The sequence below is a fragment of the Mustela lutreola genome, chromosome 7 (genome assembly GCF_030435805.1).
Source record: "Mustela lutreola isolate mMusLut2 chromosome 7, mMusLut2.pri, whole genome shotgun sequence".
In the NCBI taxonomy this organism is placed as follows: domain Eukaryota; kingdom Metazoa; phylum Chordata; class Mammalia; order Carnivora; family Mustelidae; genus Mustela; species Mustela lutreola.
The window spans coordinates 139464343-139488280 of record NC_081296.1 but is presented as its reverse complement, the minus strand read 5'-3'; the positions used below and the strand labels follow the sequence as shown (position 1 = coordinate 139488280).

General features: G+C 38.2%; 1 protein-coding gene across 5 annotated transcripts in view; it reads right to left on the bottom strand.

Moving 5' to 3' along the window:
• The window catches only part of NUMB (NUMB endocytic adaptor protein), a 190864-nt gene that overhangs the window by 141903 nt on the left and 25023 nt on the right, over positions 1 to 23938 (bottom strand). For 4 of the 5 annotated variants that reach the window (XM_059182889.1, XM_059182887.1, XM_059182891.1 and 1 more), the window contains exon 2: positions 1846 to 1977. The gene's annotated coding sequence lies outside the window, so the exon portion shown is untranslated. Of the gene's footprint in view, positions 1 to 1845; positions 1978 to 6673; positions 6823 to 23938 lie in introns of those variants that run through there. The other variant, XM_059182888.1, reaches the window with a different exon arrangement.

The following is a 23938-nucleotide window of genomic DNA, read 5'->3' as shown; positions in this document are numbered from 1 at the left end:
AACTTGGCAAATTTTCTTGTTCCACAGAAATTTTAAGCTATTTACCAGAAATTTAGCAGATAAAATTGTACAATCCTAAAAAAGATTACGTAGTATTCCTTAAAAGAAGTTGATAGACAAAACAAACTTGATGCATAGAGTAACACTGACACCAAGTTTCTCAAATCTATCATACTAGAAAGCAGTTTCCCAAATAATTCTCCAATTGTTAAAATTAAAAAAAAAAACAAGTAGCCATTAAACTAAAATAAAAGCATTTTTTCAAAAACAAAAAATCCAAACTACAAATCTTATTTTTCACCTTGTTTATAAATTTTTGTCTCCATTTTTCAGTTTGCTGCTTCATTGATACTAAAGAAAGTTCAAAATCTATTTCTCCTCTTCCTGTTTAGGCATCTTATGTTCAGCATCATACTTTACTTAGACAGGAAAAGCACACAAAATTCTACTGAACTTATACACCATTATTTTCTGTCAACGGTCCTCTTTTTACATATTATGCACATTATTTATACTCTTATCTTAAAAGTAATACAAACTGTGGCACATCATATTTGCCAAAGATGGCTACAATAGCAGATTCCATCCCATATGCCCTTCTTCTAATCAGATGCTGATACGATACTCCTTGAAGTATCGTATCAGTGGTGTGGTCTGTATCTACCCCCTTCTTTGAACCTAGGTGGACCTTTAGGACTACCTCAACCAACAGAAAAAAGCAGAGTACTACTATGTGACTTCCAAAACAAAGTCAAATATGCCATGCAACTTCATCTTGCTCTCCTGGGATGCTCTTTCATGAAACCTAGCTACCACGCTGTGAGGAAGCCAAGCAACCAAAAGAAGAGGTCATATGTAGGTGTTGTGGCTAACAGCCCAGGCTTAGGCTCCTACCAAAAGCTAGCATTAAGGCGCACCTGGGTGGCTCAGAGGGTTAAGCCTCTACCTTTGGCTCAGGTCATGATCCCAGGGTCCTGGGATCCAGCCCCGCATCTCTCTGCTCCGCAGGGAGCCTGCTTCCCTTCCTCTCTCTCTGCCTGCCTCTCTGCCTACTTGTGATCTCAGTCTGTCAAATAAATAAATAAAATCTTTAAAAAAAAAAAAAGCTAGCATTAACCACCAGACATATGTATGAGTGTGCCAAGCCTTCAAACAATTCCAGTGCCCCACCATCAAGCTGCCCCCACCCTTCCAGCTACTTCATCTTAGGCCACATATTAACAGAGACAAGCTGTTCCCACTGAGCAGATCTTGTCCAAATTACAAGTACCTGAGCAAAATAAATGACTGGTATGTTTTAAACTACTAGTTAGGGGTGGTTTATTATGTAACAATAGGTAACTAACACAAGCTCATAAATATAATTTGAAAAATACACAAAAAGAGAAAGAAGAATGGGACGCCTGGGTGGCTCAGTTGGTTAAGCAGCTGCCTTCGGCTCAGGTCATGATCCCAGCATCCTGGGATCGAGTCCCACATCGGGCTCCTTGCTCCGCAGGGAGCCTGCTTCTCCCTCTGACTCTGCCTTCCACTCTGTCTGCCTATGCTCGCTCTCGCTCGCTCTCTCTCTGACAAATAAATAAATAAAATCTTTAAAAAAAAAAAAAAAAAAAAGAGAGAGAAAGAAGAAAAATTTTAATTACCCTGTTTCACCACTGTTAACATTCTGACACATATTTTACCATCAAGAAAATATTTTGCTGCACTCAATTAATATTCCAAATGCTTTGTTTTTACCAGGATAAAGGGCTAAATTTTTAAAGTCAGTCAACTGTTTTCATCTAACAAGAAATAGGAAAAACATTAGCATTCATTCTACTTAACTTTACTGTCTCTTTCACATACCTGTCCTTAGTGAGGTGTCTGAGGATGGCTTGTACACCAATATTCCAATCTATGGATGTGAATCAAGATTGCAGGTTGGAACAGGAGCCACACTGGACCTCCTCCCTGGAAGAAGCTGCTGAAGCTCCAAATCTGAAATTTTTAAGGAAAGAAAATGCTAAATATAAAACATTTCCTTTTTTTTTTTTTTTTTAAGATTTTATTTCAGAGAGACAGTGTGTGTGCGTGAGAGAGCAAGAGCAGGGGGAAGGGGCAGAGGGAGAGAGAGAAGCAGACTTTCTACTGAACACAGAGCTGGATGCGGGGCTTGATCCCAGAACCCCAAGATTATGACCTAAGCTGAAGTCAGACACTTAACCGACTGAGCCACCCAGGCACCCTCAAACATTTCCTTTCAATCATTTATAACTCCATCTTTACAACTGAATGAGGGCTGGTAGAATGGGTTAAGATTACATGTAAGTAATGCACAGGTTTCACTGAAAGTGGAATTGGGTAACGTGGATTCAAGTCCCAGCTCTACTTCTTCCTAGATATATGATCTCACATAAGAAACAAATTCTGTATGTCTAAGTGTCATCGTGATGAAGACGAAGGTGACTGGATCAAAATTTTGGGCCAGCAGTCAGAAAACCTGGGTTCTACACTCAGTTATTCTGCCTTGCTTTAAGAACTCTGATACTTTTCTGAGCTCAGATATATCATCTCTAAAGAAAGAGGGTTGCATTAGATAATGGTTCCTGAAATCTAATCTTTAAAAAGATGCCAGCCACGACCGAAAGTGGGTGTAAAGTTACCAACTGTGCTTACTCTGAGACTGTCCTTCCTAGTTTTTTCTGGTATCAAAATGGCTTCTTTTATGAGATGATGTGATAGACAGTACTAATTGTTTTATAAATAAAGAGTCAAAATCAAAAGCTGTAGCTCTATGTAAGCAACACAGAATTCTTTTTAGAAATTCTGTGTCTCTATGATTTCCATGAGCTCTAAAATCCCCTCTATTTCTAACATTCTGTGTATCTATTTGCTACTCAGCTAGTTATTTTTTAGGTACCCAATATGTGACAGGTACTCTACTAGTTGGTGGGGGAGCCCCAAAATAAATAAGATTAGTTCCCACTCTAAAAAAAAAATAAAACAAACTCCCAATCTAATATGAAATTTATATACATAAATCCCAAAGACAATATAACAGGTTAAGTTTTCTAATAGAGGCTTTATACCTTTTAAGAGGTAAAATAGTGTAAGGATTTTTAAATTAAGTAGAATTTTATTTTTTTATTTATTTTTATTTTTTAAAGATTTTATTTACTTATTTGACAGAGATACAGCAAGAGAGGGAACACAAGCAGGGTGAGTGGGAGAGGGAGAAGTAGGCTTCTTGCCAAGCAGGGAGCGCGATGCAGGGCTCGATCCCAGGACCCCAGGATCCTGACCTGAGACAAAGGCAGACGGTTCATGACTAAGCCACCCCGGCGCCCCTTTTTCTATTTTAAGATTTTTTTTTTTTTTTAAGATTTTATTTATTTATTTATTTGACAGAGAGAAATCACAAGTAGATGGAGAGGCAGGCAGAGAGAGAGAGAGGGAAGCAGGCTCCCTGCTGAGCAGAGAGCCCGATGCGGGACTCGATCCCAGGACCCTGAGATCATGACCTGAGCTGAAGGCAGCGGCTTAACCCACTGAGCCACCCAGGCGCCCAAGATTTTTTTTTTTAAGTAATGTCTACACACTACATGGAACTTGAACTCACAACTCTGAGATCAAGAGTTGCACACTCCCCCAACTGAGACGGCCAGGGGCCTCAAATTAAGTAGGATTTTAAAGTGAGTTTTATAGTTGTATGAGGAATTACTTAACCTCTTTAAATTTCAATTTCCTGATATGCAAAACAGGAATGATTACAGAAAACAGAGAGTTGCAGTAAAAAGATAAGATGCTCAAAACAAAGGCCAATCCACCCAAAAGGTTGACTTACACACTGAATGTATCATGTAAGGATGCCTGGGTGGCTCAGTGGGTCAGGTGTCTGCTTTTGGCTCAGATTATGATCTCTAGGTCCTGGGGTTGAGCCCCATGTTGGAATCCCAGCTCAGTGGAAAATTTCCTTCTTCTACCTTTGCCTCTCCTCCTGCTAATGCTCTCTCTGTATCTCTCTGTGTCTTAAATGAATAAATAAAATATATTTTAAAAATTAAAATACAAGGGGCACCTGGGTGGCTCAGTCATTAAGCATCTGCCTTTGGCTCAGGTCATGATCCCAGGGTCCTGGGATTGAGCCCTCTATCCGGCTCCCTGCTCAGCAGGAAGCCTGCTTCTCCCTCTCCCACTCCCCCTGCTTGTGTTCCTTCTCTCACTGTCTCTGTCTCATAAATATACAAAATCTTAAAAAAAAAAAATTAAAATACAATAAAATAAAAAGCAAAATAAATTCACCAGACAATGCAATAGTGTGGTCCTGAATATGAAGAGTACCAGTCCCTAACATTAATTAAGCACTTACTATGTGCCAAAAACTCTTCTAAGCACTTTCCATGGATTATCTCACTTAATCCTGATAAGAACCCTTATGAAATAAACTATTTATATGATCATTTTTTAATAAAGTTGGACACAGAAATGTCAAGTTACTTCCAATATCATAAAACTACTAAGAGGCAGGGTTAGGATTTTTACAAAAAAGGAAAAAGAAAAAATCCAGCAGCATGACTCCAAAGCCTCCTTTTTAAATTTTATTTAACTAAACAACTTTACCAAAAAAAAAAAAAAAAAAAAGATTTTTACCAGAACTAGGAGTATTTGCCTCTAATGATTTTTTTTTAACAGAACAAGGAGTCTTTTAATATGTACACTAAAGGACCCCTTGAAGGACCTACACACCAATGTGGTGGCATTATTAGTAAGTGGTAACATGAATAAGTAATATCCTAACTTTATTTTATTATTTTTTTTAAAGATTTTATTTATTTGGGAGAAAGAGAGAGAGATAGCAATAAGTGGAGAGAAGAGGGAGAAGCAGGCCCCCTATTGAGCAGTGAGCCTGAGGTAGGGCTCCATCCCAGAACCCTGGGATCATGACCCAAGCCAAAGGCAAATACTTAACCAACTGAGCCAACCAGATGCCCTTTTTATCATTATTATTATTTTATTTAAATGGGCATGAGGCTTGAACTCACAACCCTGAGATTAAGACCTAAGCTGAAATCAAAAGAGTCAGATTCTTAACCGACTAATTTTATTCTTTTAAATTTAATTATCTCAATGTTAGGCTTATCTGCAATTTCTTTTTCATTTACTTTAACTCCAGGTATTACTATCTTGAGTTTTCAGAATATACAGGAAAGGCTTATGCAGTCCTAAAGGAAAAATCAGTTTAAAAATGGAAGATAATAGAAACTTAAGAAACTTATTTTGTATGGACATTTACTTTCAAATAATCACATTTTTTAAAAACTCCACAGAATAAGAACATCTGAGGGACACCTGGGTGGTCAGTTAAGTGTCTGCCCTCAGCTGAGGTCATGATTCTGGGGTCCTGGGATTAAGGCCACATCAGGCTCCTTGGCCTGCTTCTCCCTCTACCTGCTGCTTCCCCTGCTTGTGCTCACTCGCTCTCGTTTTTGCTCTGACAAATAAGCAAATAAAATCTTAAAAAAAAAAAAGAAAAGAAAAGAACAGCTGAAATTTATTTCCAATACATGCTCTAAAAAATTTTAGATGTAACTTGAAAAAGATGTAACTTGTATTTTCAGCCAACAATGTGCTTCATTTCATTTCTTCATTGGCCTGATTCTAGAACAGATTATAATGTCACTCTGATGTTTTACTTGAGCTTTAACAGTTGTGTTAAAAGAGAACTAAATACAAAAAACAAACAAACAAACAAAGAACCTTAGAGAAATAACAATATACGTAACATAATAAGTGCTGTCCAAATATACAGAATTGAATTGTTACTAGAGAGAACACTTGACATGTATTTGATTATAATGAGCCATTAGAATTAAAATAGTCATATTCTGTCCATGATTACATTTCACATCTTTCTGCCTCCATAACAACACAATAACCTAAAATTCTCCTTACTATACTGTAACTATTTTCAAGGAAGCCAATATTCCAGTAACACTAATCAAGGGGTCATAATAATATGAAGATTCACAGTAATTTTCCCAATCTCTTCATGTTGAAGGAGGCCAGATGCAATATTAAAAGGGAAATATGAACATGGATTATTTCTAAAATAGTACCAGAAAGGGGGGAAAAAGTTTAAATTTCTTTTTTTTTTTTTTTAAAGATTTTATTTATTTGAGAGAGAAAGCGAACAAGCGGGGAGGAGAGGGAGACAGGCTCTGCCCGATGTAGGACTCAATCCCAGGACCCTAAAATCATGACCTGAGCCAAAACCAGACGCTTAACCAACTGAGCCACCCAGGTACCCCAAAAGTATAAATTTCTAAAAACACAAATGGAAACACTAGCACTGTGAATTCACAGCACTAAATAAAAGGCTGCTGGTTCCAAGACCAGTTTGCCAAATTTTTCCCTACAGATAAATGTCCAATACCCACTGAACATTTTTTATACCAATCCAAAATTAAGAGTCTTGCTAATTCTATGAAGTAAAATGAACTCCCAGCTTGGTTTATGTTCTAAGTAGCTGTCCCCAGAGAACAGATTGGAGAAAGGCAACTTAAGCACACAGTTAAGTTTTATTCAGACCTGGAAAACAAAGAAATCTGACATATTTCCCACACAGAATGTGCCTATGGAAAAAAACAAACAAACAAACCTATATTATCTATTTAAAAAAAGGAATTAGGGGCACCTGGGTGGTTCAGTAGGTTAAGCCTCTGCCTTCGCTCAGGTCATGATCTCAGGGTCCTGGGATCGAGCCCCGTATCGGGAATCTCTACTCAGCAGGGAGCCGCTTCACCTCGCACCCCGCCTGCCTCTCTGCCTACTTGTGATCTCTCTCTGTAAAATAAATAAAATCTTTTTTAAAATTTTTTTAAAAATTAAAAAATTTAAAAAGCATTTATTTTTACATTTTTTAACTACAAGAACTATGCCAATTAGAGTAATTATAAAAAGGGGAGGAAACTTTTCCAAATACAAATAAATCCTCCTAGTCAAAACTTAACTCATAAATTGTTTACCTGACTAGGTATTTACTTTCATCATACCTGAAGATCTTTAACTCTTTCACTTCCTAGTATCCTTTCAAACGTTTTAGACCCACTCACCATCCAATCTCAGTTCTGAATGCCATTCAAAAAAGAGGTGACTACCGGGCACCTGGGTGGCTCAGTGGGTTAAGCCACTGCCTTCGGCTCAGGTCATGATCTCAGGTCCTGGGATCGAGTACCACATCGGGCTCTCTGCTCGGCAGGGAGCCTGCTTCCTCCTCTCTCTCTGCCTGCCTCTCTGCCTACTTGTGATCTCTCTCTGTCAAATAAATAAATAAAATCTTTAAAAAAAAAAAAAAAACAGGTGATAACCTCCTTAATACACCCTCTTAAAATATAGCCATTAACATCTCTTATAATTTCATTTCACCAAAGCCAAGTGTGGTATGCTACTCACAACTCCAAGCCTGTGTTCCATTGCTCCATACCATTCTTCTCAAAATGGTAGAACACTATTCTTTTCTCTTAATTATATACAAACTCCTTTCTACTCAAAATGTGTTTCACAGACTTGGACCATCTCAGGTCTCACCTTAGATCCACTGAACAGAATCTGCATTTTAACAAGAACCTCAGGTGATTCATACACAGAAAATTTTGAGAGCCACTGTCCTAATTCACTCATTCAGGGTTGCTTTCCTCCTACTTTACAGTTCCTGAATTACAATTTGGCATATAAGGAATCAAACCCTTTTTCTTCTGAACATATTAAGACCTACCAAAACAAAGTGAGGAATCTTTAAATAAGATCACACTTTCTTCACAACCTTCTTTTCATAAATAACTGTAAGTTCTATGAAGCCAGAGATTTCAATATACCCTCAAGACCAAAACACTGCCAGGTGAATATTTGTAGAAGCAACAGAATAGATACCAGATGATCCCTAAAGTCCTCTGACTTTTAAATCTCTGGCTCTTGCATTTGGTATGTAAGCAAAATTCTATCTAAGAAAAGGAAGCCAACGGGGCGCCTGGGTGGCTCAGTGGTTAAGCCGCTGCCTTTGGCTCAGGTCATGATCTCAGGGTCCTGGGATCGAGTCCCGCATCGGGCTCTCTGCTCAGCAGGGAGCCTGCTTCCTCCTCTCTCTCTCTCTGCCTGCCTCTCTGCCTACATGTGATTTCTCTCTGTCAAATAAATAAATAAAATTAAAAAAAAAAAAAGATTAAAAAAAAAAAAAAAAAAAAGAAAAGGAAGCCAAAATATGAGATCATCTAAATGTACAAAATAAAATATACGCCACTTTAAATGACTTGGTCAAGGTTACTAGGCAGGTTCACTATTAAGTTCATAAGGCTCAAAAACATTTTTTCATATCATTACATATGTTTTTTAAGTTTTAATCTATTTATTCATTTTAAGTAATAGTCAAACCCAAGAGCAGGGCTCAAACTCATGACCCTGAGATCAAAACTCATGCTCTTTCAACTGAGCCAACCAGCTGCCCCAATATCATATCATTATTACTGTATTTTATTATATTTTAGGTCAAATGACAATACTTCCTCTACATTCACACTATCATCCAAGTAGCTAGGCAAATGCAAATGTCCAGAAAAATTATACACTCAGAGCTTAAGGAAGCCTAAAATGTACACACTGCTGTAAAGAATCTGTAAATAAAAACTGAAGATCACATGGTATGATTAGTTTCTTCTATGCCAGAAGAAATAAGTACTTCCAATCTTTATTGAACTTACGTTGAAACAGGAAAGAAATGAAAAGGAAAGAAAAGAATAAAAGTACAGAAAAGACAAAAAAATCAGGGACCACATAGGCAACAAGACAGAGAAAAGAACAGAGGTTAATAGTAAGCACAAGTCTCAAAGAATGTGATTTAGGGACTTAGAAAAGGCAAAAGCAACTACAAAAGCAAAGAGCAGGATAACAACTGAAGCAGCATCCATTTCAGAAACTTCCAATGATGACAGTGCGAGAAATTCTGAGAGGCACCTAGGAGGCTCAGTTGGTTAAATGTCTGCTTTTGGCTCAGGTCCAGGATTACCCAGGGTCCTACCCTACCTACTTCTCCCTCTCCTGCTCCTCCTTCTTGTGTTCTCTCTTCCTCTATCAAATAAACAAACAAAAATCTTTAAAAAAATTTAAAAATTTAAAAGTAGGGGCACCTGAGTGGCTCAGTCAGTTGGGCTCAGGTCATGATCCCAGGGTCCTGGGACAGAGCCCCACATCTGGCTCCCCACTCAGCGGGAAGCCTGCTTCTCCCTTTCCCTCTGCTGCTCCCCTGCTTGTGATATCTCTCTCTCTCTCTCTCTCACTGTCCCTATCAAATAAATAAATAAATAAAATCTTCCAAAAATTTTTTTAATAAAAAATAAAAAGAAATTTTGAGAACAAGTAAATTTGAGAATATCTCTGGGCTGAGATACATGTCTAGCTCAGGTGGTACAGCATGTGACTCTTGATCTGAGAGTCCTGAGTTCAAGCCCCACACTAGACTTGAAGACTACTTTAAAAAAAAAAAAAAAAAAAAAAAAGGCTGTTTAATGTATCATTTCTCTCACCTAACATACCCTACATATCTGAATTAATAAGGAACAAGGAAATACATCCCTAACCCTTAGAAATCAATGAAAAGCAAATCAGGTTCTAGCATGAGTCCAGAAAAGTTTTCATTGTTCTCTATGTAGATTTTCACTAAAAATAAAAATGGTTAGAAGCACCTGGGTGGCTCAGTTGGTTAAGTGACTCTTGGCTTTGGTTCAAGTCATGGTCTCAGGGTCATGAGATCGAGCCCCTCTCCCCTGGTTGGGCTAGGCACCCAGCACAGAGTCTGCTTGAGACTCTCTTTCCCTCTCCCAATGAACTTCCCCCTTCCCAGCCCCCTCACACTCCCTCATGCTTTCTCTCTCTCAAATAAACAAATAAAATCTTTTAAAAATTAAAGATTAAAATAAAGTTTTGATTCCTCACCTTCCTTCTACACCTCATTGTCCCTATCTATATTAGAGTTATCCAAAACATCGATGTAATCAGTTCATGCAGAGGTTTCTATCTCTAAAAAACATTTCCTACAAATCTATTATATACCAAAAAATTACATAAAGGTTGAATCAGGGTGGGGAAAGAACACCAGAACAAGGGACCAAAACAGAGATCATAAAGGACTATAAAAATGTAAAGCACCTAGGGGTGCCTGATGCTCAGTTGGAAGAGTATGCAACTCTTAAGCTAGAGGTCAAGTATGAGCCCTCAATTGGGTGCAGAGAATACTAAAAATAAATAAACTTTTTAAAAACAAAACATCTACACTGCAAAAGCCATTGTGAAAGAAAGCTAAGACACAAATGACAATTAGAAAATATCTACAATACAAAACAGATTTAATACCCTTAACATATAAGAAGTTCCGCATGGGCAGATATACATGAAAATACAGCTTACAAAAGAAGAAATTAAAGCCTAAGCACAAGATGTTAAACTTCACTAGTAATCAAAGAGATGCAAATCATTTTTTTAAGGTTTTATTTATTTATTTGAGAGAGTACGAATGAACAAGAAAGAGAAAGGAGCAGAGGTAGAGGCAGAGGTGGAGTGAGAAGCAGATTCCCCACGAGGCAGGGAGCCTAACATATAAGGATGGAGCCCAGAACCCTAAGATCATGACCTGAGCCGAAGGCAGACACTAACAGACTGAGGCACCCAGGCACCCCAAAGAGATGCAAACTATTATCATTATTATTTCAGACTGACAAATACTAAAAATATCAGTAAGAGCCACTGTTCCCTAAGGTATATGGAATCTAGCACTCCTATTCACTACTGCTGAGATTATATCTAACAACAGTTTATCATTATAAAAGCTCTCAGGAAAATAGCCATACTTCAAAATATGCCCATCCTTTGACCCAAGAGCCCCACTTCTTAAAAAATGTATTCTAATTAAACAGATGTGTACAAGCATATATGGACATAAGAGCTATTACATATGCTCAGTACACAGCAGATGTTCAGTAAATCTCTGATGAATAAATACTATTGTTGAATGATGAATCATAGTATTGTTTATAATAGCAAAACTATTACCATTACAGAATGTCTACAAATAAACCATGATATATTCATACTTTAAAATCTTACACAGCCATTAAAAATGATAACACAGTTCTATAACTATTAATTAGAAATTCATCTATAATAAGTTATAGATGTTTAAAAAAAAACAGTAAAATGTATGGTGGTTCCTCAGAAAAAATAAACACAGAATTACCATATGATCCAGCAATTCCATTTCTGGGTATATACCCAACAGAACTGAATGCAGGTACTTAGATATCTGAACACCAAAGTTCATAGTAGCATTATTTATAATAGCCAGAAGATGAAGACAACCTAAATGTCCACTGATAGATTAACAGATAAACAAAATGTAGCATATACATATAATGGAATATTAGCCTCAAAAAGCAGTGTTTTCACACATGCTACGACACGGAGGAACCTTGAAAACATTATGCTAAATGAAATAAAACCAGATACAAAAGAACAAATACTATATGATTTTCTGTCTTCGAGATACTCAAAGTAGTCAAATTCATAGAGAAAGTAGAATGCTGGCTGCCATGGGCTGGGAGGAGGGGAGGATGAGGAATTACTGTTTAATGTGTTACAGTTTCTGTTTGGAAAGATAAAGTTCTAGAGATAGATAGTAATTATGGTTGCACAACAATGTGAATGTACTGAATGCTACTGAACTGTACATTCTTAAATGATTAAAACAGAAAAAAACGGTTAAAACAGTAAATTTTGGGTGCCTGGGTGGCTCAGTGGGTTAAGCCTCTGCCTTCAGCTCGGGTCATGATCTTAGGGGCCTGGGATCAAGCCCCGCATCAGGCTCTACTCAGCAGAGAGCCTGCGTCCCCCTCTCTCTCTGCCTACCTCTCTGCCTACTTGTGATTTCTCTCTTTAGCAAATAAATAAATAAAATATTTTTTAAAATTTCTTTTAAAAAGTAAATGTTATGTTATTATATACTTTACTACAATAAAAAAAAATTACAGGGGCACCTGGTTGGCTCAGTCTGTTAAGCATCTGCCTTTGGCTCAGGTCATGATCTAAAGGTGCTGGGATGGAGGCCCAATCAGGCTCCCCTGCTCAGCGGGGAGCCTGCTTGAGCCTGCTTTTCCCTACCTCCCCCAAACCCCACTCATGCTCCTGCTCATGCTCTCTTTCCCAAATAAATAAATAAAATCTTTAGGAAAATAAAATTAAATTTAAAAATTGTAACAATAACCGTAACACATCTTCTAGACTGGAGAAAACCTTTGTGTTTATTATTTTTGAGTCTTATGTTCATAAAAAGTGAGATTTTAAAAACTGCATTACTTTGGTTATTCTTGTTTCCAGTCCTATTCAGCACTCCCTACACAAGTCATCAGGAATAGTACCAAATGTATGCCAGTTGGAATGGATAAAATCATCAACACAAGAAAAAACATGTGTTGGAGACAATATGGAGAAAAAGGAACCCTTGGTGTACTGCTGGTGGGAATTCAAACTAGTGTAGCCACTCTGGAAAATAGCATGGAGGTTCCTCAAAAAATTAAAAAAGAACCACTCCACTATCCAGCAATCCCACTAGTGGGTATTTACCCAAAGAACAGAAGAACACTAATTCAAAAACACTTCAATGTCTACGTTTATAGCAGCATTATTTACAACAGCCAAGATACAGAAGCAACCCAAGTGTCCGTCAATTGTTGAATGGATTAAAAAAGACACACACAAGGCGCCTGGGTGGCTCAGTTGGTTGAGCAACTGCCTTCGGCTCAGATCATGATCCCGGACTTCCAGGATCGAGTCCCACCTCGGGCTCCCGGCTCCTTGGGGAATCTGCTTCTCCCTCTGACCTTCTCCTCTCTCATGCTCTCTCTCACTCATTCTCCCTCAAATAAATAAATAAAATCTTAAAAAAAAAAAAAAAGACACACACAGAATACTATTCAGCCACAGAAAAGAATGAAATCTTGCCATTTGCAACAATATGGATGGAGCTAGAGAGTATAATGCTAAGCAAAATAAGTCACCCAGAGAAAAACAAATACCATGATTTCATTCATATCTGGAATCTAAGAAACAATACAAAAGTGCAAAGGGAAAAAAAAGAGAGAGGAGGGCAAACCAAGAAACAGAGTCTTAATAAGAGAGAACAAACTGATGGTTACCAGAGGGGAAGGGAGAGGGAGATGGGTTAAATAGGTGATGGGGATTAAGGAGTGCACTTATCTTGAGGAGCACAGAGTGATGTGTGGAACTGCTGAATCACTATAATGTACACCTGAAACTAACATAATACTGTAGGTGGGTGAACTGAATTTAAAAGAAAAACCTGTATTAAAAAATAGCACCAAATGTAAATATTCTTCCTCTGAGGTTCAAAGCACAGCTCTGTAAATTACAGTTTGCATACATATTCTAAACAGACACCAAGACAGAGTTAAAACATATAGCTTCTGTGTTTTTTACTAACTACTTAAGATGAAAGTAACAAATTCCTATGTAAATTAACTCTCATACTCTTCAGCAAAAAATTGAAGCTATCTAGAATATAGCAAAGTAAAGAACCCAAGTAAGAGGAAATATCTCAAATATCTAATATGGACATTAGAAAGTCACCAGAAAACTGAAGAATAAACTACTGAGATCTGGGCCTTTAAGAAGTCAGTAAGGGGAGGAGCCAAGTCTGATATGAAAGTAAACAAAGCACACATCAAGAACAGAAAGCTCCAACCAATCCTATTTTGCCCCTCACATTCTCTGAGAATGGTGGGACTCTTGCATAACTCAAAATATCTGGTTAGGGCATACCTAGGGAATTCATCCCATAAAGGAATGGCAGGTACTTAGGGGCTGAACCCAAATTTAGTCCTAGCTGAATTTTTACTGAGCTCAAGAAACCAGGTGTTTCTAGGTGTAGGAGCAGTGTTCTGCTTAGCCAGGTGCACTCTCACCTCATGAGATGTTGCCCTCTGGCAAAGGGAAGTCAGGTCAACACACTAGTCTCCGCAAGAGACCAAGATAACTATCTTAAACTGTGAAAACATTTAGGTCACAATTAGCACTTAAGAGAGAAATAAAATGGAAAGGATGAGTGCATCATGTATATTAAGGATGAATATCGATCTATTGATCCTCATTTTTCTTTCAATTCTATGCATGCATGAGGGGGGTCACCATCAAAAATGTTTAAAATCTGGGGCACCTGGGTGGCTGGCTCAGTTCTTTAAGCATCTGCCTTTGGCTTGGTCATGATCCCAGGTTCCTGGTATCAAGCCCTGTGTGGGGCTCCCTGCTAAGTGGGGAGTCTGCTTGTCCCTCCCCTCTGCTCATGCTTTTTATCTCTAACAAATAAAAAAAATCTTTTAAAAAAATGTTTAAAGGGGTACCCAGGTGGCTCAATCGCATCCTGATCTCAACGGTTTTGGGACAGAGCCCTGCATCAAGCTCCCTGCTTGTGGGGAGCCTGCTTCTCCCTCTGCCCTTCCGTCCCCCGCTCGTGCTCTCTCTCTCTCTCTCAAATAAATAAAATCTTTAAAAATTAAAAAATGTTTAAAATTCACTGTTGTAGAGAAATGTTTGTACATGTGCACCTGAAGATAAGCAAGAATATCTCTGTAAGGGGTGCCTGGGTGGCTCAGTGGGTTAAAGCCTCTGCCTTCAGCTCAGGTCATGATCCCGGGGTCCTGGGATCGAGCCCCACATCGGGCTCTCTGCTCGGCAGGGAGCCTGCTTCCTCCTTCTCTCTCTCTGCCTGCCTCTCAGCCTACTTGTAATCTCTGCCTGTCAAATAAATAAATAAAATATTTTTAAAAAAAAAGAATATCTCTGTAATACCAACAAAATGGAAAAAAACAATGTCCATCTTTTTTTTTTAAACAATGTCTATCTTTAGAAGAAAGGATAAACTGTGGTACAGTCATATACTAATCCATATACCTGAGAAAATAAATAACAGTTACACATATAGATATAGGTGAATCTTAAAAACATAATACTGATTAGCCAAAGCAAATAAATATATGTAGTAAAACAAGACAAGAATATATGTATACTATGATTCCATTTTTATAGCTAAAAAATAAGCAATACTAAATTATAAATTTTTGAAATACATACAAAAGTGGGAAACTTAAGGAAGGAAATAACAAACAAATCAAAACAAAAATTACAAATAGTTTTATCCCTGGTAGAGATGTGAATGGAAATCAAGGAGAAACATACCAACAATACTGGTAATGTTCTATTCCTTAACCTGGGTGATGAGTTCACAGGTACTGGTTTTATTATATGCTTCATAAGTTACATGCACAACACCGTATTCTTGTCTGAGTATCATATACTTCATAATGGGAAGGGAAAATAGAAAAAGAAAAGGACAGACATTTATAACATAGATCAACATCAACATCCTATCTCTCTTGAAAGGCAAGGTAGATTTCCATTAAATATAGGCTCCATCCAGAAACTCCACTAAAATAAAATTTTTTTGTTTCAAGAGCACAAACTGGGGTGCCTGGGTGGCTCAGTCAGTTGCATGTCTGACTCTCGGCTCAGGTCATAATCTCAGGGTCATGAGACTGAACGATCGAATACCCCCTACCCTGGCTGCATGCTCACCTGGGCTCTGTGCTCAGCCTCAGCTCAGAGTCAGCTTGGGATTCCTCTCTCTCTCCCTCCCTGCCCCTCCTCCTACTCACGTGGCATGTACTCTCCTAATAAATAAATAAAATCTTTAAAAAATAAAAGAAGAAGACAAACCTGAAATGAGATGCAAGTAGGCAATTTATCTATCCTCAGTTTTCAAAACTTAAGATAATGCCTAATATAATATAAAAGAAAGAAAGGTAATTTAATACATTGTAATACTGCAATGTTCAGGTATAACCATCACAGCATTCATTATTAAGGAAACTGACACTTGCACACATACAAAGAAATGCCTTGCACATGACATCTACAAATGTAGACTGAAACAATTGAGTTGTATTAGAGAATCAGATGCCAAAAGGACCAATGCCATTGGTAATGATTTTCCAAAAACAGTTAACAACTCTTGTTAAAGTTCTGAAGAAAACAAAGTATAATCTGCCCTCTGTTTACTAAGCAGTTCCATTCCTAGAAAATTTAGTGTCTATTAAAACCATGCAAAAAATTACTGTGTTTAAATGTATAACAGAGGGGCGCCTGGGTGGCTCAGTGGATTAAGCCGCTGCCTTCGGCTCAGGTCATGATCTCAGGGTCCTGGGATCGAGTCCCCCATTGGGCTCTCTGCTCAGCAGGGAGCCTGCTTCCCTCTCTCTCTCTCTCTCTCTGGCTGCCTCTCTGTCTACTTGTGATTTCTCTCTGTCAAATAAATAAATAAATAAATCCTTTAAATAAATAAATAAATAAATAAATAAATGTATAACAGAATTAGCATTAAGTAAGTACAAACAGGTTTTTCACCTACGAGAGCTGGGAAAAAGGTCAAAAATCATGCAGAACTGCCTCAGACACTGTGGAATGTATGGCATTCCTGGCTTCTGCTCATTGAATGCCAATGCTGCACCTACCCCACCCTAATCATTGTGGCAACGAAAAGTGCACCTTCAAAGATTCAAAGATTCATAGGGGTCCTGACCCCACTGAGAACCAGTGACTTCTAGAAAGGCTAAGTCCCAGTGTGGTTTCCAGATAGCCTTTATTTTCACAACACCATAAAGCTAAAGGAAATGATAAAGACTACCCAATTTCTAACTTTGGCAAAGAAGAGTGGCGCCTGGTTGGCTCAGTTCTTGGGGTCATGGGTTTGGGCCCCACACTGGGTAGAGAAATTACTTAAATAAATAAAAACTTTAAAGAAAAAAAGCATTCCTCATTTAGTGAAGAAATTATTATTAAAGTATAAAGGCAGATTAAAACCCAAGGATCAAAAATAAATAAATAAATAAATAAATATTTTTAAAAAATAAATAAAAAAATAAAACTCAAGAATCCTCAACTCCAAAGAAAGTGACACATCAAGCCAAAGTTTGGCAATTTTTTCACCCATCTGAAAGCAATCTTTGAGGACAGTGTTATTTTTGCAAAATACAACAAAGGTCCCAATTGAAAAACACTGTAATATCAAGAAGTATGCTACAGTTTACAAAGCATACTTAATTTTAATCTTTATAATAATTCTATTAAGACAGGTATCATTTTTTTTTAGTATTACTTGTAAGGAGAACAATCTCAAAAAAAATTCAAAGTCACAGAGCTGGTAAACTGAGAGATAGGACTTTAAGCCCTCTGATTTCAAATCCTATGTTTTTTTCCATCAAACTAGACTGCTTTACAAAGATTCAATATACCAAAACAGATTAAAAAACTCATCAGGTACATCTGGGTGGCTCAGTCAGTCAAGCGGCTGCCTTCAGGTCAGGTTACACTCCCAAAGTCCTGGAACCAACCCCCCACGGGGCTCCCTGCTTCTCCCTCTGCCTCTGCTGCTCCCCCCTGCTTGTGTTCTCTCTCTTGTTCACTCTCTCCCTCTCAAATAAATAAATCTTAAAAACAAAACAAAACAAAACAAAACTCTGGGACGCCTGGGTGGCTCAGTTGGTTAAGCAGCTGCCTTCGGCTCAGGTCATAATCCCAGCGTCCTGGGATCGAGTCCCACATCGGGCTCCTTGCTCGCCGGGGAGCCTGCTTCTCCCTCTGCCTCTGCCTGCCATTCTGTCTGCCTGTGCTTGTTCTCTCCCTCTCTCTCTCTCTCTCTGATAAATAAATAAAATCTTAAAAAAAAAAAAAAAAAACAAAACAAAACTCAGCCAACACAAGAGAAGTGTTAATGGCAAAAGAGCAACATAAAGCATCTTGAGCTATTCTGAGTACAGCGGACTATACCTATAGTAGCTATTTCTTAATATGAGAGTTTTTTTACGATTTTTTTTTAAAGTAATCTCTGTACCCAACATGGGCCTTGAATTTACAACCCCAAGATCAAGAGTTGTATGCTCTATGGACGGAGCCAGCCAGGCAGCCCAAAATAAAGGTACAATCTTAGCAATTACCATGACATACAGTATCTAATTACTTTCCAATATCAAAGATCCTGGATCAGGGTGCCTGAGTGGCATCCTCAGAGCCTGGCATCAGGCTCCCTGCTGAGCAGGAATCCTGCTTCTACCTCTCACAGCCCCCCTGCTTGTGTTCCCTCTCTCACTTTCTCTCCCTGTCAAATAAATACTGTAAATAATAAATCTCTTAAAAAAAACCAACTCTGGATCATAATTTTATTCAATTTTCTACTTAATCCAACATTCCAGTAATCTCACTATAGATTCTGACAGTTAAAAAATTAACAGTCTTTTTTTAAAATCTTTACATGTGGGTGCCTGGATGACTCAGTAGGTTAGGTGACCAACTTGATTTCAGCTAGGTCATGATCTCAGGGTCCTGGGATCCAGCCCCATATCTGGCTTTGCACCCAGCAAGGAGTCCACTGGAGGATTCTCTCTCCCTCTCCCTCTGCCCCTCCCCACACCATACACTTGCTCGCTCCCTCTCTCTCTCAAATAAATAAATAAATAAATCTTTAAAAAAAAAAAAAAAAAGGAAACAAAACCCTTTCTGTTTGGAAAGAAATGCATCACCATTAAGAACTTCATAAAAAATGGTGCCTGGGTGGCTCAGTCATTAAGCATCTGCCTTTAGCCCAGGTCATGACCCCAGAGTCCTGGGATGGAGTCCAGTATTCAGCTCCCTGCTCAGTGGCAAGCCTGCTTCTTCTCTCCCACCCCCCTGCTTGTGTTCCCTCTCTCGGTATGTCTCTGTCAAACAAATAAATAAAATCCTTTTTTAAAAAAAAAAGAATTTCATAAAATCTCAGTTTAGCCGAAGTGTCTCTAACGTAGTCCCTCGATTAGTCCTCTCAGAAAAAGTTCTCTGAAGTTTATTTGAGAATAACAACATGAGAAAGATGGCATATTGAATTAGTTCTCATTCATGTAGATTAACTTTAAAACTCTAAATGGTGCTGTGCTACGCTTAACTGATAATACACTTCCATAGTTACAAACATCCATATCCACACAACAGTTTATAAGACAAGACAAAAATAAAAGCAAAGGCATACACTCAGGGCTTGATGTAAGAGGAAAAGGAAGTAGTATGTCTTATTATTTCAGCTGAAGAAATAAGGAAGTAAGATCATTTATCAGCAAGCACAATCTTCTTAGACACATCTCCAAAAGGCAGAATAATATACCAAGGTTTCCCTAAAGAAGAGTGGACAATAATCTACATGACTCATCCCTCCACTAATTTGAACACAAAACTCAAGAAGAAAAAATAATTTGACATTTCTATTTAAAAAAAAAAAGTTTTTTCCATTTATACTTCTAAATTCACGGGTAAAGTCTGACTGCAGTGAAGACCTATTTAGGAGTTACAACATGAAAGCATATCAGTTATAAACTATACACACAAGCTGCAAGTCTCATGTATTTTTTTTAATTTTTTTATTTTTATTTTTAAGTAATGCGGGGCTCGAGCTCACAAACTTGAGATCAAGAGTTGCATGCTCTACAGACTGAGTCAGTCAGGCACCCCTGTTTTATAGTATTTTATCCCTCCTTTTTGTTCCTCTTTCCCAAAGAGGAACTTTACTCAGTCATAACTATGGATGTCTAAGCCAAAATCTTTACTTGAAACAAGACCTTGGGCGCCTGGGTGGCTCAGTGGGTTAAGCCGCTGCCTTCGGCTCAGGTCATGATCTCAGGGTCCTGGGATCGAGTCCCGCATCGGGCTCTCTGCTCAGCAGGGAGCCTGCTTCCCTTCCTCCCTCTCTGCCTTCCTCTCTCTCTGCCTGCCTCTCCATCTGCTTGTGATTTCTCTCTGTCAAATAAATAAATAAAATCTTTAAAAAAAAAAAAAAAAGAAACAAGACCTTATTTTCTCCTTCATGTACAGTTATTTCCCTTTTCCAGGCTTGAAATTCAATCCATTACAACTTCCATAATCTCTCTGATATCTATATCTAATGCACTGACTTTTTCATTAGTAGCTAATGGAAAGTATATGTAACAGAGCTTAAAAGAATTATCAATCACCGGGCACCTGGGTGGCTCAGTGGGTTAAAGCCTCTACCTTCGTCTCAGGTCATGATCCCAGGGTCCTGGGATCAAGTCCCACAGCGAGCTCTCTGCTCAGCAGGGAGTCTGCTTCTCCATCTCTCTCTGCCTGCCTCTCTGCCTACTTGTGATTGCTGTCTTCAAATAAATAAATAAAATCTTAAAAAGAAAAAGAATTATCAATCACCTAAATATTTCTAAAATGTTACCACAAATACAAAGAACTAAACACTTTAGCACTTTATTATATTGAAAAAAATTACAATTCATCTTGAAAAACCTCCAATTCAAAGCTGCTAAGACACAGATTAAAATTAGATTTAAATATATCACCCAAAAGCCCCCAAACGCGTCATAATCCCGATACATTTGCAAAAATTTCAAGTATTGACTGACATATGTTTTCGGTTTATCACATATTATATATATTATATACAGATATCTTTATCTATATAGATACAGATATATCTGTCTAAATAAGAAATCAATAAGGAATTATAGGATTCACCCAAAACATAACAGCTGCCATATATACACCCTTACTATATGCTAGGCACTGTTCATAGAATTCAGATACAAGAGTGTATATAACCTCATTTCATCAGCACAAAATACAAGAGGTAAGGGCTATAATTCCAATTTTAAAGATGAGAAACTGTAACTCTGAAAGATTCAAAAGGCTTCTAGTTGGCACAGTAAGTTTATCCAAGAAAAATATGCAAATGAGTCAAATACATAAATAAATAATATATAACTAGCTCAAAAAATAATACACATATCTCTTGAGAAGTGACAGGGAACATAACTGCAAAATGGTAAGAAATGATGAAGCCAAAAGCCCACAAGTATAACCACCTGGGAGTTTGGCTTCCCTGGGGAAAAGGGACTAAAAGTCTTCCATACAAGTAAGACAAAGGATTTCTCAGAGCTAGGACTCGAGTAGCATGCCATATAAAGAAAACAACTGGGGGCTGGGGGGTGCCTGGGTGGCTCAGTGGGTTAAAGCCTCTGCTTTCAGCTCAGGTCATGATCCCAGGGTCCTGGGATCCAACCCCGCATCGGACTCTCTGCTCAGCAGGGAGCCTGCTTCCTCCTCTCTCTCTGCCTGCCTCTCTGCCTGCTTGTCATCTGTCAAATAAAGAAAAAAAAGAAAGAAAGAAAACAACTTGGGGCATCTGCTGGCTCAGTCGGTGGAGCACGTGACTCTCAATCTCCGGGTTCTGAGTTCAAGCCCCAAGTTGGCTGTAGAGCTTACTTAAAATAAGAAATTTAGGGATGTCTGGGTGGCAGAGCTGACCGAGCATCCAACTCTTGGTTTCAGCTCAGGTTATGATCTCAGGGTCATGAGACAGAGCCCTGTGTGAGGCTCTGTGCTCAGCTCGAAGTCCGCTTGAGACTCTCTCTCTCTCCTGCTCCCTCTGCCCCTTCCCCACAGCGTACATTCACTATCTGCCTTTCTCTCTCAAATAAATAAATCTTTTAAAAAATAAAATAAAATCTTTGAAGAAAACAACTTGCCAACTCTACCTAGGACTATAGTTCATAGTAAATAACTTCCACAAAGGTTGCAAGACACACACACAGTTTCAAAATCAAGAAAGTAACCAGGATAACCAGTTAGCTCTGAAACTGGTTCTGCAACATTCACACTATCACCAATATCTCTGAGGGGCAGGAACTCTAAGCCTGCCTCTAAAACTAGGGTCCAGAGGCAAGGATAAAACTTATACTACAAGGAGAGAGGAGAACATAGACAGGGAAAGTTTCCTGAGTCTCAGTAATATTTAATATATCTGTAAAGGGGGTAATATTCAAAATATATAAAGAATGTATACAAGTCAACACCAAAAAGACCCCAAATGTTCTGGTTAAAATAGGCAAAGGACCTAAATAGGCATTTTTCCAAAGAAGAAATATAAATGGCCAATAGACACATGAAAACATGCTCAACATTACTAATCACCAGATCAGTAATCAGCTCATTCCATAAGGTAACCAGAAAAAACCTTTCTTAATTCTTAATTCTTAAACCTTTCCTACCTTCACAACAAACCAAAACCACAATGAGGTACCACCTCACACTAGTCAGAATGGCTATTATCAAAAAGAAAAGAAATAACAAGTGTTGACTGAGGATGTGGAGAAAAGTGAACCCTCATGTACTGCTGGTAGGAATGTAAGTTGGTGCAACCACTGTAAAAAACAGTATGAAGGTTCCTCAAAAAATTAAAAACAGAAATACTATATGATCCAGTAATTCCACTACTGGGTATTTACCCCCCACACATCCAAAACAAAAACATAAACAAAAACAAACCCCTCAGTGCTATTTAAAAAAAGATATGGGGCACCTGGTTGGCTCAGGGGGTTAAGCCTCTGCCTTTGGCTCAGGTCATAATTGCAAGGTCCTGGGATCAAGCCCCACATCAGGGTCTCTGCTCAGTGGGGAGCCTGCTTCTCCCTTTCTCTCTGCCTGCTTCTCTGCCTACTTGCACCCTCTCTCCCTCTGTCATATAAATAAATAAAATCTTTTTAAGATTTTATTTATTTATTTATTTGATATACAGAGATCACAAGCAGGCAGAGAGGCAGGCAGAGAGAGAGAAGGTAGCAGGCTCCCTGCTGAGCAGAGAGCCCGATGCCGGGCTCGATCCCAGGACCCTGGGACCATTACCTGATCCGAAAGCAGAGGCTTTAACCCACTGAGCCACCCAGGTGCCCCAATAAATAAAATCTAAAAAAAAAAAAATATATATATATATATATATATACATATATATATATATGTATATATATATATATGTATATATATATATATATCACACACACACACACGCATACATACCACTGTGTTCAACGTGGCATTATTTACAATAGCCAAGACACAGAAACAACCTCAGTGTCCATCAAAAGATGAATGGATAAAGAAGATGGTGGTGTACACACACATGAATATTACTCAGCCATAAAAAAGAATGAGGTTTTGCATTTGCAACAACATGGATAGACCCAGAAGGTATTATGCTAAGTGAAATAAATCAGACATTAAAAGAGAGTTGCCACATGATTTCACTTATATGTGGCATCTAAAAAACAAAACAAAACAGAAACAGGCTTATAAATACAGAGAATGAATTAGCGGTTGCCAGGAAAGGGGGGGGGGGTAGGCAAATAAGTGAAGGGGATTAAGAGGCACAAACTTCCAGTTATAAAATAGAAGTCACAGAGATGAAAAGTACAGCATAGGGAATATAGTTAATAACAACCTTGCATGGCCACAGACAGTGACTACACTTAAATGACGAGCACTGCATAATGTCCAGAATTGTTGAATCACTGCACTGTGCACCTGAAACTCATATAACATTGTATGTCAACTATACTTCAATAACAAAAACTTAAAGAAAAAATAGAAAAATAAAAAACAGAAAATAAAATTGTACTTTCCATAAAAAAATCTGTAGAAGACAACTAAATCTGCTATTGTATCTGAATGACACTCCAGTCTCCATTTCCTAAATGTGTAACTATTAAGCCTTTCTGGTGCTTCCTCACACCCCTGGTTTTTATAAGATAAATTCTCATTCCTTAAAGTAACCAGAAAAAAACTACTATTCTTAAACCTTTCCTACCTTCCGGACAAACCAAGAATCATGATAATCTGAAAAGACTGGGGTTTTTCTTAAGTGTTTGTTTGTTTGTTTGTTTATTTCGTAATCTCTACATCCAACATGGGGCTTGAACTCACAAGCCCAAAATCAAGAGTTGCACACTCCTCTGAGTCAGCCAGGCGC